The following is a 17,943-nucleotide window of genomic DNA, read 5'->3' on the forward strand; positions in this document are numbered from 1 at the left end:
CCGTGGATTTGGTCTTCACTTTTCACTGCCTTGATAGAGTAGCCAACACAATCAAAGTTCTCATCCATTGTGGCCATTCTCTCTTTGCCCCCTCCAATCAGGCTGAAAATCATAAAGCCTGTAAAAAAACTATTAGGCTTGAAGACAACTTTGATCCTTAGAATGATAAAATGGATTCTTGACCTCATAATCTACCTCATTACGAATTTGTACCTTAATGTCTATCTGCACTGCTCTTTCTGTGCTTTAAGGCCATAAGATATAGGAGCGGAATTAGGCCATTTTGCCCATCAAGTCTGCTCCACTATTTCATCATGGCTGAAACTTTCTTCTCAGCCCCAACCTTCTGCCTTTCTCCCGGGCCAAACACTTTATTCTGCACCCTTGTATTGTTTTTACCTTGTACTACCTCTGTGCACCATTGCAATGGATTGATCTGTATGGACTGAATGCAAATTAGGTTTTTCATTGGAATTAGAACATATAACAATACTGAACCAATTCATCAATTTAGCATGTTGTAAAAGGGAATAAGGATGGAACAAGAGGGGGAAATGAGCAGTTTCTAGGGCTGACACTGCTGTAATCTGCCATTGGTACACTCATAAATATAATTTTCAAGCAGAGCAAAGACTCCAATGCTGGTGACTATACCTTTTTAACTTTATGTGTCAGATGGACTGGAATTGGTGATATGTGCAATCTCTTCTATGCTATGTAAGGGAAGTCACCAAAGCTCTCTTCTCAAAGAGAACTGATTACAGTCAAGTCTCTTTTAATCAGAGAACAATGGATGAAAAACACACATTACTATTCCATTTTGCCAATCCTTCTGGCTACCATTAATTGCACATTTGGTGGATTCCAGTTAATTGGGCCATCAATTAATCAGGGCAGCCAGTTATTTGGGACAACTTTTAAAGAACCAAAGCAAATCAAGAAACTAGTCAGGATTCCCTTTGTTTATTTGGGTCACTATGCTGCTTAATTGGGACTGTTCTGCCGAGCAGTTTCCGACCAGAGTCAGATGCACGCGCTTGTGTGGTTGTTAGATGCTACACCATGCTTAGAGTGAACAGTTTTTAAAAGAGCATCAGTTGTACGTGTTTGTGCTCAAAAAGCAGTGATCTATGTCACTGCTAGTTTGTGAAAAATAAGCAGTAAGACAATTCAGAACTGTTTAGCTCACTGCAGTTTCAAGCATTGAGACACGGAGATGCCAGAAACAGCCAGGAATGTAAACAAAATGATTTCACTAATTCAACAAGTTAGGAATTATGAAGAAATTGAAGGTATCCACAATCACTTGGAATATTAGGTTTGGTTCCCACCCAACACTCAGCTCTCACCTGTGGCTGCAAGTTTGCATGTGACAGCAGCCACACCCCGGTACACCGCTTCAACAGATGGGCTAAGCTGCATGAGGGTAGCCGGTGGGTCTCATACTCTGATGAGGTAGGGACATACTTGTCCTAGCATGCAAAAGACAGCTCTGACAGACTGAGTGGATGGATGAGATCTACAGGGAGATCCAACAGCCTGGAAGGTGGTTCTACAGCATTGTTTGGACAGTGAGGGGCATGATAAGGCACAGAAGAGGTCACGGTCACCCACTGCGACCAGGAAAGACCCAAGCTGTGCTGTCCACTCATACCTCCGGACCCAGATTTCCAAAGTCAAAAGAGTGGAACTGTCCCAGTGCAATGGCTTTTCTACTTTTAAAAACTCCCCTGCACAGGTTTCTTGTCATCATCTGACATGACGGACAACCATCAGTAGTACTGGTAGTGTTATAATTTGTTCCGTATGTTCTCTATTTCATTTAAATGCATAACTTACAACTCGGTTAAATTGTAGTTTGTCTTTTTTAATACCTTTATAACTATTTCCATGAAGTTTTGGCTAATTGGGGCAGCTACTTAAATGGGCCAAAATATATTGGTCCTGATGTGCCCCAATTATCTGGATTATATTGCATATCATCTTTTCGCTACCATAACCAAGGGTGATTACATTTCCTCAGCTGGAAAACATGTATAATCAGCAAATCATGTAGCTCAGTGCCAGGTTCTGTGCATCGGTACCTGTCTGCTGCGACACGTGCATTTCAGCCATCATCAAAGCATCCCCGAATGGCGTGAGAAGCATCTATGGACACCTCGCAAAAGCTCAGCTGCCACTCTAAAACTACGCTGCTTGCACAAACAACTGTGCATGAGTTTGGTTGCTCAGAGCTTGCCAGTACATGGGTGTTAAGATTCATGAAACCTACATAACCTCACAGCTCTTGGATACAGCAGCTTCTTTTCTTCATCCTACTCCACCTTCTGCTGAGGAGCAGTGATCCTCAGGATGAAGAGAAGGAAAAGAGGAGGAAACATAGACATCTTCTCTGATTGGGCTGCCTGTGAACATCTCATCCACGCACAACACTACTAATCCCAAGGTTTCTTCTCTATTCACCAACCCTCCTGTAAAGTACCTTCCCTCAATTGCTGACCAGCACAGCATCGCTGGGTTACAATAAATGTTTATTGCACACTAAATGTATATCTCAGCATTCCACATTGCATAAAAAGCATAATTTCATCATCCTTGTATTACCTTCATGGCTTGTCATCTATGTATCTTGTCTGAGTTACTGGCCAGCATAGTACTAGCCTAGCTTAACTGGTGGAAGGCTATTGACTTTCATTGGGTGATATTGCAGATTCCCTTGAAAACAACAGTGAGCAACTCTCCGTCTAGAGGACTGAGCTTCGGAGTGAGTTTGATTAGTACAGGCACATTATTTGCACTTGTGCTGTCCAATTTCAGGTAACCCACACTCCTTGTGTTCCATTCTCTCTCCTGATCCAATCTGACTCTCTCAACCAAATTTGCCAATTTCCTCTCCCTTCCCAGCCCCCAAATCACCCAGTTTTGCTTCCCTCCCCACTGTCACAAAACTACCTACTAAACTTCCTTTTCAGTTAGTCCTGACGAAGTGTCTTGGCCCGAAACGTCGACAGTGCTTCTGCTTATAGATGCTGCCTGGCCTGCTGTGTTCCACCAGCATTTTGTGTGTGTTGTACTAAACTTCCTATTCCCTGCCACATCTGGTACCATCTGCCAATCATTCCGACCTTATCTGGTTCCATTTATCACCTCCCTTGTTGATGAGATTCCAGCATCTGCAGTCTCGCGTCTCTCCAGAGTTTTGGTGGACACTCTGTAGCAGAATCAGAAACATTACTTTCAGAGGCAATAGTAGATCTACATTTCACAGAAATATTGTCATTCTCTTAGTCTAGCACCTTAGCAAATCTGATGAGGATCTTGGCCCAAAACATTGTCTGTCTTCCATAGATGCTGCCTGATCTGCTGAGTTCCTGCAGCATTTTGTGTGCATTATTCTAATAATTAGTTGGATCAGCTGAAACCCTTTAAGCCACTTGGAACATTGATATCCAGACACAAATGGGCAGCAGTTTGAGCATGCATAGTAGCTCATCTTTAGAAGACGTATGTTAGATTAAAATGGTGCCACTTGACTTTCACTGATGCCGGGCACTCACATTTCTGAGTCCTCTACAATCATAAACAGCCTCTCAAGAGTGATCATGTTAATTATCAGGCATCAGAAAGCTATCATATGGCTTAAATAAGGAACGATAGTGGTGAATGAAACAGACATTGCGGTGTCTGTGTCTTTTAACAGAGACTGCCTAACTTAGTCCTATTTACAATGTTTGAGATAATTTTCTGCATCCATCATGACAATTCTTGTGAGCTTTAATATGAATTAATATCTCACTGTGAATCAGAACATTGCCATGATCATATTTCTTTCCACTGCTATTCATGGAGCCGTGATTAACTCCTCTTTGTCTGTCTTGACAGCTTAAAGCTGTTTGTTCCCTCTGTTTTAGCTGAACCCCATTTGCTGTTCACTGATCCATTCAGCCATTTAAAATGTAATCAGGTGTATTTGCCCTTCCCACCCACTACAGGAAATTTCTACAATTGTTGACAGATTCACAATGATAGATTTATGACCAGGAACCACACTGGAAACCTACTCCAATACAGACCCACTACAATATTCCCTGTTTATTTTTGTTTGTGTCATGATTCAACTCAGCTTGTTTAATTCATGGTTTTAGCATTCCTGGTTATTTGATTCTTTTCAAGTTGATGACTATTTCCTCATGGCTGTTTATAGTCATTTCAAATTCAAGGTTATTTCACTCATCCTGGTGTTACGGGCAAATTGATCCAATTTGCTTGGATTACACGTTAGCCATTTCTCTAATTTGGATCATTTCACTGCTGCTCTGTTTTTTGTCTTTATCATGCGGCTTATGTGGTTTTTACTATTTATATGCGCTACACTTACGCAAGTAATTCCTAAGTCTTTTTTTAAACTTTAGTTTGTCATCTGCTTATTGGGGAGAAAGTAAAAAGGGAATGAGCAAAGGGGAATGAGAAGAGTAAGGAAGCATTAGGATCAGAGTAAAAGAAGATGCTAGAAAGGGCAAGAGGAATGTAGTAGAACTTGCAGACTCTCTTCCAAGAGGACCACAACCTTGTCATGGTTTGGAGGTTTGCATGGTTCAGTGACTTGAAGAGTTCTGTTAGCTGCAGTCAGAGCTTTGGCTCTCGGTAGCGTCACCCTTGACAAACAGGTCAAAGGGTAGAGGCCAAACTAAGAATGGATAATCAGTCCTCAAGGTTCAGGGGTTTAGTTCAGGGCTGGTAAGCCAAAATTGTTACAGAAACAGCAATGAAGAATCCTTCTACATCTGAGCGCAATGATATTTCTTGGTCTCCACCTGGGACTTACATGACTGACAAGATGTGAAAACTGAGAGGAAGTTACAGACATGATGGAGGAAGCCTTGAACACTGCCAGAGAAGTGTCAGTGGCATGACAGACAGTAAGTTGCAGATTCTGGGTGGAAGGGGAAAGTGGAAAATGAGGAAAGAAAATATGCATATACACTTATCAGCAAGAAATGCTGAACATTTCTATTTATAAACCTCTTTTACACTGATCTTTGAACTATAACAGAACAATGGTTATGTAGATGCCTATAATAAATGTTCTCGCATTTTCAAGAGAGAATTATGGAGTCCTACAGCCCAGGAAAGCTCATCAGTTCATTTTGACTCGCTGTAGAGCAATTCAATCAGTTATGTTCACTTATTCTATAGTCCAGCAAGTTTATTTCACTCAAACATCTTTCCAACTTTCCTTTGAAATCAGTAATCTTCTCTACTTTCATCAATCCCTGTTATCAGTGAGTTCTAAGGTAGGTTGTGAATAACAGATCATTTGCTCCTGTTCCCTATGGGGGTACTAGATGTGCACATTTTGCAATATAATCCCAGCAACTTTTGAGACTCATGGAATATTGAACTGGAATGGTCCAAAAGCAACATACAATACTACAGATGTTAGAAACCCAAAATAAAAGCTTAAAATTCCAGAAATAATCAGCAGGCAGCATCTGCAGAGTTAAGATTGCGATGCAAGGTCATCAAGCTGAAGCCTTAAGTTTCTTCCTATTTCACAGATGAACCTTGAATGGATTTGGATCATGCAGTTCAAATCTTTATAAATAGCAGTATGTCAATAGCAAGATGATGTTGAACCACTAGATCAATGTTACATGCTCATAAATGATGATTTCCAGTTAAACTCAGTGCCTAGGAAGAAGTTAATACTGAGAACATGAGTGCAAAGAGTCCTTGAAATCGAGTCAGTAGGTTGTAGAATTCCTTCAGAGTAATGGTGAATAAAACTATCCATGCCAGATCGGAAGCCTGATGGGCTCTCAGGTAATAACTGTTCCTGCATCTGGTGGTGTGGGACCTGAAGGTTCCTGTACCTCATGCCCAATGATAGTAGCAAGAAGAGGGCATGGCCTGGATGATGGGGGTCTTTAACTTTAAATGCTGGTTTCTAGTGGCTGCACTCCATATAAAAATACTCAATCATGGGGAAGACCTTGCCTGGGATGGACCAGGTTGTATCCATATGTATAAAATAATTAGAGCAGGGGGCTAAGCTACAGTCCTGTGCTGATGTTGAATGAGGAGATGTTGCCAATTCAGACTAACTGGGGTCTGCCATTTAGGAAATCGAGGGTCCAGTTGCACAGAGAGGTACCAAGGCCCATGCCTAGGAACTTAGTGATGAGTTTCAAGGGACTGATGGTGTTGACTGCTGCTGCATCATGACATATGCATCCTCATTCTCCAGGTGTTTCAGAGTTGAGCGAAGAAGCAATGAAATGACATCTGCCATCTGCTGCTGATCTATTGTGATAGTGGGCAAATTAGAGTGGATCCAGATCTCTCCTCAGGCAGGAGTTGATACGCTTTATGATCAAACTCTCAAAGCACTTCGTCATGGTGGATGTGAGTGTATTGTTCAATAATCAGTGAAGAAGTTTACCGTGGGAACTAGTAAGATTTATGCCTGTTTGAAGCATGTGGGTAGCACAGACTGTTGAAGCAAAAGTTTAAAGATGTCCAAAAACTCTCTAGCCTGTTAGTCAGCACAGATATTCAGTACTTGGCCCGGACCAGATGCCTGCTGAAGCATGCTCTCACATCGGCCTCAAAGACTGAGATCACAGGGTCACGGACGCTGTGCGGGTTTTGTGAAGGTGCCCCCATGTTCTGTTAGTCAAGATGAACATAAAAGGCATTGAGCTCATCTGGGAGTGAAACTTCATTGCCATTTACATTGTTTTGTATGGGGTAAAAGCATTCCAGCCCTGCCACAGTTGTGTGCATCCCTCTGTGATTATCTGTTAGTCTGGAATTGCCACTTTGCAAGTGAGATGACCTCCTGGAGGTGATGCCCGGACTTCTTGTGGTTCTTGAGGGAGAACATAACAACAATGCTTAGAGAGGGTATACTGCGGCTCAGTGAACTTAGACACAAAGAAATGATCATTTTGATCGCACTGTACTACAGGAACCCATTAGCCAGTGGGAATTAGAGGAGGTGATGTGTACGGAGTTTGCAAGTATTTATAGGAATAATAGGGTAACATTAGTAGTAGCATAATACTGACTGGGTCATCCATATTGCAAAGGGCTTGGGCAGAATGGAATCTGTCAGCTATGCCCAAGAAAGTCTCCTTAATCAATTTTTAGAGCACCCACTAGAGAGGACACAACACTGGAGCTCTCCTTTGGAAAGGATCTAGGGCAACTGACTGAAGTATCAGTGGAAGCACTTTGCAACTAGTGACCATAATACTTTAAGCTGTAAAATAGTTAGGGATAAAAATAGGACTGGTCCACAACTTAAGATCTTAACTTAGGACAGGGCCAATTTTGGAAGCTTTAGGTTGGAAATTGCTGCAGTCAGTTTGGGTGTCTTAGGTTAAGGGAAGTCTTAATGAGTGGGAGGCTTTTAGAAGTGCAATGTCAATAATTCAGGGGTGAGTATGTTTTTGTTAGGGCGAAAGGCAAGGCTGGAAACTTTAGGGAACTTAAGTTATTAAGAGAAACTCAGTCTCTCTTCAAGAAAAACAAAGAGGTGTATATCAGATTTAAGCAGTTGAGATCAAGTGAATCCCTCGATGAGTATAAGATGTATAGGAGTACACATGGGCCTCCAATGGTCAAGGTCAAACAATGGTTGTTGTATCTTTGCTGTCTAGATATGCACACCTGAGCAGTACAATATGGAGAGCAAGCTGTTGCCCATGTAGCAAGCTCCCCCTCTCCATACATCTGATGAACCCAAATGATCGGCAGAGACCAGTACAATTTGGCCCAGCATGCATCGCAGGAGTTGCCAGTCACCATTCAAATGAATGTAGGACTGCCTTAGGGACTCCAACTCCAGATTTTTTCTTGGGGTTCACTCCTGAAGCCTTCCCCATGAGTGGGTATAGCCGCAAGCAGCAAAGGTTTGAGATCAGAGTTTTCCTCCTCCTAGACGAGCTGCCAACCATGGCTGATGAGTCCCATCTGCCTGAATCAACTGGTTTAAGACGTGAGTAATCTGTCTTTACCCCTTCTCCCATCAATAGAAGCAATTCCACTGGGCTTAGTAGCTAAGCCGCATGTGAAGGCCAGGCAACACACACAAAATGCTGGAAGAACACAGCAGGTCAAGCGGCATCTGTGGAAAAAAGTACAGCTGATGTTTCGGCCCAAGATCTTTTATCCATTGACGTTGCCTGGCCTGCTGAGTTCCTCCAGCATTTTGTGTGAGTTGCTTGGATTTTCAGCATCTGCAGATTTTCTCATGTTCATGAAGGCTAGGAGCTGGATTTGGTTGTCAGAGGCTATTTGAGGTGCACACCATAGGGTGCATTTAATAGGTAGTGGGAGCTTATCCCCATTACTATAACAACCTTAAGGAATCAGTAGGAGTACATGTATGAGGGAAATCAGGAGACAAAAACAAGGCTTGAGGTGAATTTGGCAGGCAAGGTTAACGGGAAAACCTAAGAGATTTTACAGCTATGTGACTCTGCAAAAGACTTAGGCACATATATATATATATATATATATATAAAGAGCAAGGGTGCCTAAGCCTTTTGCACAATACTGTTGTAATTTTATGTATTATACTACAAAAAAACAAGTTTCATGACATATGTGTGTGATGATAAACCTGATACTGATAAGGGTCTCCGTTGTGGACTGAGAGTGGGAAGGGGGTAGGGAGGGGGGGAATCATGGTTGGAACAGGGGAATGGAGGGGGGAGGGAGCAGGAAGCACCAGACTGACATTCTGTAATGATCAATAAACCAATTGTTCAATTTGGAATCAAATCACCTTGCTTGGTGACTCAGGACTGGGTGTGTCTGCACACATGCCACCCTCAACCCCTGACACTCCTTCTCTGCCACCTGTTCCACACCCCTCCCATGAGCTCCACACTTGCCATTCCCAACATCCTTTGCTCCCAAAAGAAATACAAACACACTCTCCGCTCCACGTTGACAAATACAGTACTGGGCAAAAGTCTTAAGCTCCCTAGCTATATATATGTGTGTGTGCCTAAGACTTGTGCACGGTACTGTATATTAAAAGTAAAGAGATGACTAGGGAAAGAATAAGAGGTCCCCTTAAAAATCAACATGGTCGTCTATGGGTGATTTCCCAGGAAATGGATGAGATTCTTAATGAATATTCCTTAACAGTTTTTAAAGTGTAGAGGATCATGAAGGCTGAAGAACTGATGAAAATGAGTTATGCCTCGGATCGTATACAATTACCAAAGAGTAATCTTAGTAATCAAAGAGTAATCTTAGCAGTCTTAAAGCTCAGTAAAGTAGATAAATCACCTGATACATCCACGGAATTTGAGTGAAGCTTGTGAGAAGTTGTGGAGGCCCTTGCAGAGATATCTGTGTTATCTTCACCCATGGGTGAAGTTCCATAAGAGTGGAAGGGGGCTGACGTTGTATCTATATTTAAGGAGTACAGCAAAACCAAGCCAGACTGCTTGTTTGGCCTGTGACTAATGGTGTGCCACATGGTCCTGGGCCCATTGTTATTCATCATTTGTAGAAATTATATAGATGAGAATGTAAAGGCACGGTTAGTAAATTTGCAACTGACACTAAAATAGGTGGTATCATAGACAGAAAAAAAAGGATATCAAAAATTATAGGGAGATCATGATCAACTAATTAAGTGGGCTGAGGAACTGAATTTTGGGAAGTCAAACTAAGAAAGAACTATCACAGTTAATAGGTCAGCCCTGGGAGAGTTGTAGAACAGAGGGAAATAGGTGTGTAGTACATCACTTCTAAAAGTGGCGTCTCAGCTAGACAGGGTGGTGAAGAAGGTGGCTTTCATCAGTCAGGGCACTGAGCATAATAACTGAGACATGATGTTGCAGTTGTATGAGACATTTTTGAGGCCACACTGGGAATATCATGTACAGCTTTGATTAACTTGTTGTAGGAAAGACATCATTATGCTGGAAAGGGTGCAGAACAAATTTACTGGAATGCTACAAGGACTCATGGACCTGATTATTGGGGAGAGGTTGTGCAATCTAGGATTTTATTCTAAGGAGTTTAGGATACTGAGGGATGAACTTGCAAAGGTATATAAAATTGTGAGAACAATAGAACAGGTGAATCCACACAGCCTTTTCTCCAGGAAAACAGAATCAAAAACTGGAGTGCAGAGGTTAAGGAGAGGGGGAAAGAATTAGAAGAGATTTGAGGGGTAACTTCATGCAGGGGGTGGTGCAGATCTGTAACAGGCTGCTTCAGGAAGTGGTTGAGGTATCTATCGTAATATTTATAAGATATTTGGAAATTGATTGGAAATATTTAGATGGGATAAGTGCAAACATGGACAAAAGGGACTAACTTAACTGGACATCTTGGTCTGCATTGATGAGTTGGACTGAAGACCCTGTTTCCATTCTGCATTACGCCTGATTCTATTCCAATCTGGTCTTTGAGTATTGACATCTGAAAAACAGGACCTTGTCATCTTAAAATCTGGTGGGGCTTGTGTATGTCTATATCTTTTGTTTGTCTAAGGTAAATGTTGAGCAGTAATTTAAATAGCAAACAGTACCTACACTTAAAGCTTGCAAAACAACACACACTGTAAGACCCTGACCCGTTTCAACCCCAATCACAACATTCAAGAAGAAATGTATGACACGTGTATTTTTTATTGAGTGGAATTAGAGTCATAGAGAAGTACAGCACAGGAACAGGCCCTTCAGCCCATCTAGTCCATGTCATGCCATTTAATCTGCCTACTCCCAATTACCTGCACCAGACATTAGCCCATACTTGCTGGAGGTCTCTACAGAAATACATAAAAAGAACATCAAGGAGGATTTATTTCAACAAATTACTGAAATACAGTGAAGGTAAAACTGTATACAATAGACTTAAAACATTGTAGGTTCACAGCAAGCACCAGGGTTGGAAAACTATATTTATAAGGTGAAACAAGCTGTTGGAACTACAGAGAGAGAAGATGAAGCTAATATTTAAAATGAAATTGTAAATTGAGTTTTAATGGGGTGAACAGGGAAAATTAATTTCCTTTCATTGAGATGGGACAGTTATCATTTTAGAATTCAACAACAAGGGGGGGAGGAGGACTTAAGCAGAGAACAGAATGTTCTATCTTAGTGGGTATATGAAATATCCTTGAAGTGGAAGAATATAGAGCCTGTGGCGAGAGAGTGGGCAGAAAGGTTGGTTTTGATTAGGATTGGTTTTTAATATTCTGGCAGAATGTGAAAGGGAATGGATAGCCTCCAGCTGTGTTGTAAACTTAGATGTTCACGCAAAAGTCATTGCGGCACACATGCAGAAAACCCCAATCCTTTCATTAAATTTTATTAACTAATCTAGCATTTAAATTGAAATAAACTTTAAACATTTGGATTTCAAGGGGTTAATGAAATATAAATTTAGGTTTTTGCAGACTACTGAAAAAGATGCTTAATTGATACCTAATGACTGATTTTAGTAGTTGCACTAAAAGTTTGCTTTGACACACACATAGAGAATCACTAGTTAAATACAAAGATGATGTGCTTAAAGTTATAGCATTAATGTAAGCCAGCTGTTACCACAATAATTTTGCTGAAGAATGCCTGACAGAGGCATGCCAAATTCACATATGAGGCCATGTCAACTTTGCTTATTGAAGGAGAGCAGGCCGTATAATGGTACACATTAGCATCCAGCACCCAAAGTAGACCCCAGTGCAGTACATCAGTGGAAAGTGTCAGTATTGTTGTCTGCATTGCCAATACATGGAAGCATATGTCTGGTTTGAATAGATCTGCTAAGATAAGCCAACAGGATGGTTATGCATGACAAGCACCTGCCACAAGCACTTAAAGGAAGAATTTTCCGTTGCTGCTTCTTTTAGCCTTTCATCCTTGCTGAACTGTATCAGAAGCTTAAACATATTCAGTTCTGCTCTGATACAGCCCCAGCAAAGAATTTTTAATGTAAATGAAGGTGCTTAGGTTGTATATTGTTGTTAAATTACCATGACTTTACAACAGAGAATAAACTCTAATAGGGGCTTTCCAAAAGGAATATGCAATTCAGTGGGAATGGTCATAAAATTATGCTGCTCTACTACCTTGTTACAACTCATATGCCTTTTGCACTGTTCTTCTGCTTTAGGACAAGATAATGTATAATCTTCCAACAAAATAAATTGATACTAGTGTAGACTGAAAGTGTGAAGAACCATTCATGTTTTAAAATAAAGTCTGAACTAATTATCAGTGGCTCAGGAAGCGGAGAACTGCAAAAATGTGAGTTAGTTACAAAATGTTCATGTTGTGCGATGTTGCATTCCAGGGACATTGCAAGGCATCCAGAGATGCCTGGCAGTGCAAACATCATCATAAATTATGCATAATGTATCATCATGAATACATATATTATGCATAATGATGCATATATCAGGATACTCTTTGTTGACTACACCTCAGTATTCAGTACCATCATTCCCTCAATAAACTCCAAGACGTTGGCTTCAACGTTGGCTCCTTGTGCAATTGGATCCTCAATTTCCACACTTGCAGGCCCCACTCAGTTCAGATTGGCAAAAGCATCTTATCTTCGATCTCTGTTGGCACAGGTACACCACAGTCTGTGTGCTTAGCCCCCTGCTGTACTTGCTTTACACTTAAGATTGTGTGGCTAAGTACTGCTCCAATGCTATATTCAAGTTTGCTGATATCTCCACTGTGTAGGTTGAATCAAAGGTGGTGATGAATCAGCATATTGAAGATTGGAAATCTGTCTGAGTGATGCCATAGCAACAACCTCTTACTTAATGTCCAAGGAGCTGATTGTTGATTTCAGGAGAAGGAAACCAGAGGTCCATGAGGTATTTCGCATTGGGGAATCAGAGGTGGAGAGGGTCATCAACTTTAAATTCTTTGATGTTATCATTTTGGAGGACCTGTCCAGGGCCCAGTAGGTGCAATTACAAAGAAAGCACGACAGTGCTCTACTTCCTTAGGAGTTTGCAGCCATTCAGCAAGACATCTAAAACTTCCACAAGCTCTATAGACATGTAGTGAAGAGTATATTGATTGCCTGGTACGGAAACACCAATGCACTGGATCAGAAAATCCAATAAAGGTAGTGGATATGGCCAAGTGCATCATAGGTAAAGCCCTCCCGACCATTGACCATATCTTTTGTAGAAAAGCAGCATCCATAATCAGGGACCCCCACCACCCAGGATGTGCTCTTTTTTCACAGCTGCCATCAAGAAGAAGGTACAGGAGCCTTAGGACTCGCACCACCAAGTTCAGGAACAGTTACTACCCTTCAACCATCAAGCTCTTGAACCAAATGGGATAACTTCATTCATCCTCACTTGTCCCATCATTGCAGACATCCCACCCTGCAAAAACTCATTTCAGGGAGGTAGTGCACACCCCCCCATATCCCCTCCCCCCCCCCCCCCCCCCCCCGGTCAACCTCCAAGGGTGTATGTAATACTTTGTTTAGTGATTTTGTCTAATCTGTAAACCAAGTTGGGTATATGCAGAAAATGTAACATTAAAATATGTACATATTATATTATCATGGAGTCATTTTTATATTCTATTACAACTTTAAGCAAGTCTACAGGGAGTTTGGTCTCATCATGTAGAACATCAGTAGAGTAGCTCCTTAGCAGCTAGCCAGCTAGTTCAAATAATGTTAGCTATGCTAATGAACGAATGACACCAGTTAAACTCACCTCAACATGTCTTTTACAGTCATTTAACCCACCATGGGCAATAGAAAAGTCACTGTAGCAAACAGTGCAGCGAGCAACACCATCATTATTTTTGAGGTTGACTGTAAAGCCCGCCCACAGAGAAAACTGATAGGTCTACTTAGCACGAAGAGAGACTAATCAGGAAGCTCCCTCTCACTCTTCCTCTCCCTCTCAAAAAGATCGACTTCCGGGATATTGTATATAATTTGTGGGCATCAGGGTGCCACTATCAATATGCGGGAGATTCCCAGAACTTCTGGGAGAGGTGGGATGTCTGTCATTGAAATGTTCCCACAAACTACGGACTCACTTTCAAGGACCCTTCAACTCATGTTTTCGATAGTACTTTGCTTATTTATTTATTTATTTATTTACTTACTTACTTACTTTTTGTATTTACAGTTTGTTATCTTCTGCACTCTCACTGAATGCCAAAGTTGGTGGTTTTTCATTGATTCTGTTATGGTTATTATTCTATAGATTTATTGAGAATGCCCAAAAGAAAATGAATCTCAGGTCTGTATATGGTGATATATATGTACTTTGATAATAAATTCACCTTGAACTTGGCCTGTACACAGTCTTTCTCAGTTGCAGTGGCATTGCCTCTGAGACAGCATGTCATTTGTTCAAGCCCTGCTCTAGGACTTGTGTAAATGAATAAAACTAATGCATTAGATCAGCACAGAAAAATAATATGCTCATGTCAAAAGCCCTGTCTTCTGTCGAGCAGACAGAAAATATCCCAAGGCATTATTAGAAGAAAGGCAAAGGACATGGTAACCTGGTATTAAGTTATCTATTAACCAATGTCACTGACACAGATGAGTTAGTAATTTGTTCTATAGTACTGTGCAATGGTTGGCATGACTTTTCAAGTTTCAAGGTTGTTTAATATCACTTCCAGTACACAACTGTAGAGGCAAACAAAATAATAGTTAATCTAAATCCAATGAAACAGATAAAAATCACAATAAGATAAAGGACACAATAATAAAAAAACACAATAAATGTAAATACATAACCTAGTGTTACAAGCATCTACCCCTTAATAGTTATGATCAGGGAGGCACAGAGAAAACCAGTAATTACCAACGAGTATCTTTATTGTCTCAAAGAACGATTTCTGAGTTTACACAACCAAATACCTGAGTGCATGCCTACTAAATTTTCCTGAGCTTCCATGAACAATCAAAGAAAAGAAAAGATAATACCAGTGAAAAGGAGCCTTTGCTGTCCATGTATTCCCCATAATACCATTTTGAATCTCCACATTGTGGGGCACTTCACATCCACGATGGTGGGTCTCAAGAGAGAATTATCACTGCCTGCACACTCAAATTATCTGCTTTTATATTCATTCCTTATAAATTCAAATGTTCCATTTCAGTGTTATTTGTGACAGGTAACATGACTGACCTTTAACACCTTCTTATTTGTTCTGCTCCAAGCTAGCATCCATTTATTGCCCTTCTTCCACAAGTAACAACTGGTAATTTATGGCTCTTCTCTTCAGTAAACAACTTGAATCACTCAGACACAGGCACAAATCCCTACATTCACAAACCTGCATTTTATATTATATCAAAGAGCTCCTCACAAATAACACCTTGTTTGGAAGTTATCTCTAGTTCAGCAGATTACCTGAAGCATCATTGTTTCTACTTTAAAACACTGATAAGCCAAGCAACTTTAGCTCACAAAACAGAGGACACAACTATTTCACAAAATGGCAGTCTCCAACTCCTTCGAGCATATGGCAAGAACGTAGACAATTGGTCTGTCTGCTTCCACGGTCCTTGACTCAACCGAATTCACTAATCTATAGACTTCTTTCTGGCCAACAATAGCTTATATATGTAGATAAATTATATGTACATGAAGTAATGACAGAAATGTCTGTACATAAGGTGACTCGGACAGGAAATGATAAAGTCGTGGTGGTGGGGTGGGTTAGTGGAAGAAGGTGCTGATCATCTGTACTGCTTGGGGTAAGTACCGGTAACTTTATTTGAGTCTGGCGGCCCTGGTGCTTGTGCCACATAGCCTTCTCCATGATGAGTGTGGGACAAGCAATTCATGAGCAGGGTGATTCAGATCCTTTAGTATATTGCTAGCATCTTTCTGTATATATGTCCCTAAAGGTGGTTAAGCTGTTGCTAGTGATGTGTTGAGCTTTTAGACTACCCGCTGTAGAGCCCGTGCAGGTTCGGTACCGTGCAGTCATGCAGCAGGTTAGGATGCTCTCTACTGCACACCTGTAGGAGGTCATGAATATTGATGTTCATCGTCCAGCTCTCCTCACCCTCCTCAGAAAGCAGAGGTATTGGTGGGCTTTCTTGACTGTGTAGGATGCGTTCTGGGACCATGAGAGGTTGTGCAAGATGTACACTCCCAGGAGTTTGAAATTGCTCGCAGTTTTCACTGCTGCGTAAAGTGGGGTGGGATTAGTGCATCCCAGAACTACAACAGTAATCTCACTTCATAAGTACTTTGAGGCATTTGCTGCATAAGTTCACTGTTTTTATCTTCAGCAACAATGGAACACAATGTTCAACTGAAATAGTATTGTCATCCCTATTAAAAATGGAAGTATAGCTGGGGGTGCTATAACTAATATTTCTAGCCAAACCCTGGAGTCATATTCGAAGGAAAAGTCCTTTCAAAGAGTCTGACTGGTCTCTCAAGGAAAGGTCCATGAGCCCATCTAATGCCACGCAAGTAGCATTGGAGATACCAATGCATGAGCATGACATGGGTAATCTATGGAGCAGCCTATTAGATATATTGATGATCCCCTTCCACGAGGGGATTATTTTCAAGCAGTAGCTGGTTTAAGTTTCACACATCAAAAACAAACCACAAAACAGTGTCATGACATTGCAGATTGATGACATTTACACATCATAATGTTTAAAGTGTGTTGGCGCATGGCCTAGTGGACAAGGCTCAAGCTAGTAACCTGAAGGTCACTGGTTCAAGCCTCAGCTGAGGCAGCGTGTTTGTGTCCTTGAGCAAGGCACTTAACAACACATTGCTCTGTGACGTCACCGGTGCCAAGCTGCATGGGTCCTAGTGCCCTTCCCTTGGACAACATCGGTGGCGTGGAGAGGGGAAGGCCTGCAGCTTGGGCAACTGCTGGTCTCCCATACAACCCTGCCCAGGCCTGTGCTCTGGAAACTCCAGGCACAGATCCATGGTTTCTCGAGAGCAACGGATGCCACCAATGTTTAAAGAAGTGCACCGCATTTGATTTGAACTTTTTGTGTTTTTTAAAGCTTTTACCATGAGAAGCAATGAGAAAGCTCAGCAACAACTGAATAGAAGTGGCTGAAAACTGAGCAGTGGAATATATCATGAACTATTTTGTTTGTAGATACGCAACACGGATTACAGAAATAGAGGCGCTTAAGATTATTACTTATTAGATTGCATCTCCATTGGTGGCTGAGAAACTGGTCAGTGGACTAAATTGGTAGTTTCAGTATTAATATTCCTGATTTGGTGTGGTTGAGGATTATTATTCTTGATCTACTCTGAGGAATTTTTAAGATAGTTTTAGTAGAGCTATGAAGCAAACAATCATGATTCCTGAAATCTAATGGTAAAAAGCTAGAGGAGTTTTTAATCACAATATACTTTTTTTATTCTGTTGACACATCAGAAACATGGCTTCAGAATGTTAAGTATAGCTTGTTCCATAATGTTGTGATCTTCAGCCAGTACTTGGTGCTGTGTCAGTATATTGATGGTAACATAGTAATAGGACTGGACTGTTTAAGTGTCATCTTTGGCAGTCAGTCAGGCTAAGTCCACAGCTAGCAACAGTCATTTTGCAAGGATTTCAGTAGCTTGACATGTTACTCCATAACACTGTTGAAAATCATTCTCTTTTGCTTCCCAACATCATTATGGCATTAATAACCCTTTTCATGACTTAACCAGTGGCAGGTGGAAGCTTCCTAACTTTTACAGAGATGTCACATGATGCAAGAAGCCATCCGAAACCATATTCTATTTCTAACATCACGTCATTAGTATTAACATTGCATATGAAATAGTTATCTGTAAATTTCCAGTCTAAAAAAGTACAGAAAATTTGTTTAATTGTATCAAAAGAAGGCTTTGAATGTTACTGTTGTTTATTAATAAAACAGTAAAAGACCAACGAATATGCCTAATTTAATACTGCT

General features: G+C 41.0%; 1 protein-coding gene and 1 long non-coding RNA gene across 3 annotated transcripts in view; one reads left to right on the top strand and one right to left on the bottom strand.

Moving 5' to 3' along the window:
* The window catches only part of cfap299 (cilia and flagella associated protein 299), a 611,126-nt gene that overhangs the window by 549,163 nt on the left and 44,020 nt on the right, over positions 1–17,943 (top strand). The window lies entirely within an intron of this gene.
* LOC140738110 (uncharacterized) overlaps positions 1–17,943 on the bottom strand; it is a 78,098-nt gene that overhangs the window by 16,616 nt on the left and 43,539 nt on the right. The window contains exon 2 of the long non-coding RNA XR_012101311.1: positions 3,126–3,211. This is a non-coding gene — a long non-coding RNA (uncharacterized lncRNA). The remainder of the gene's footprint in view (positions 1–3,125; positions 3,212–17,943) is intronic.

The sequence above is a fragment of the Hemitrygon akajei genome, chromosome 13, assembly GCF_048418815.1.
Source record: "Hemitrygon akajei chromosome 13, sHemAka1.3, whole genome shotgun sequence".
Taxonomy (NCBI): domain Eukaryota; kingdom Metazoa; phylum Chordata; class Chondrichthyes; order Myliobatiformes; family Dasyatidae; genus Hemitrygon; species Hemitrygon akajei.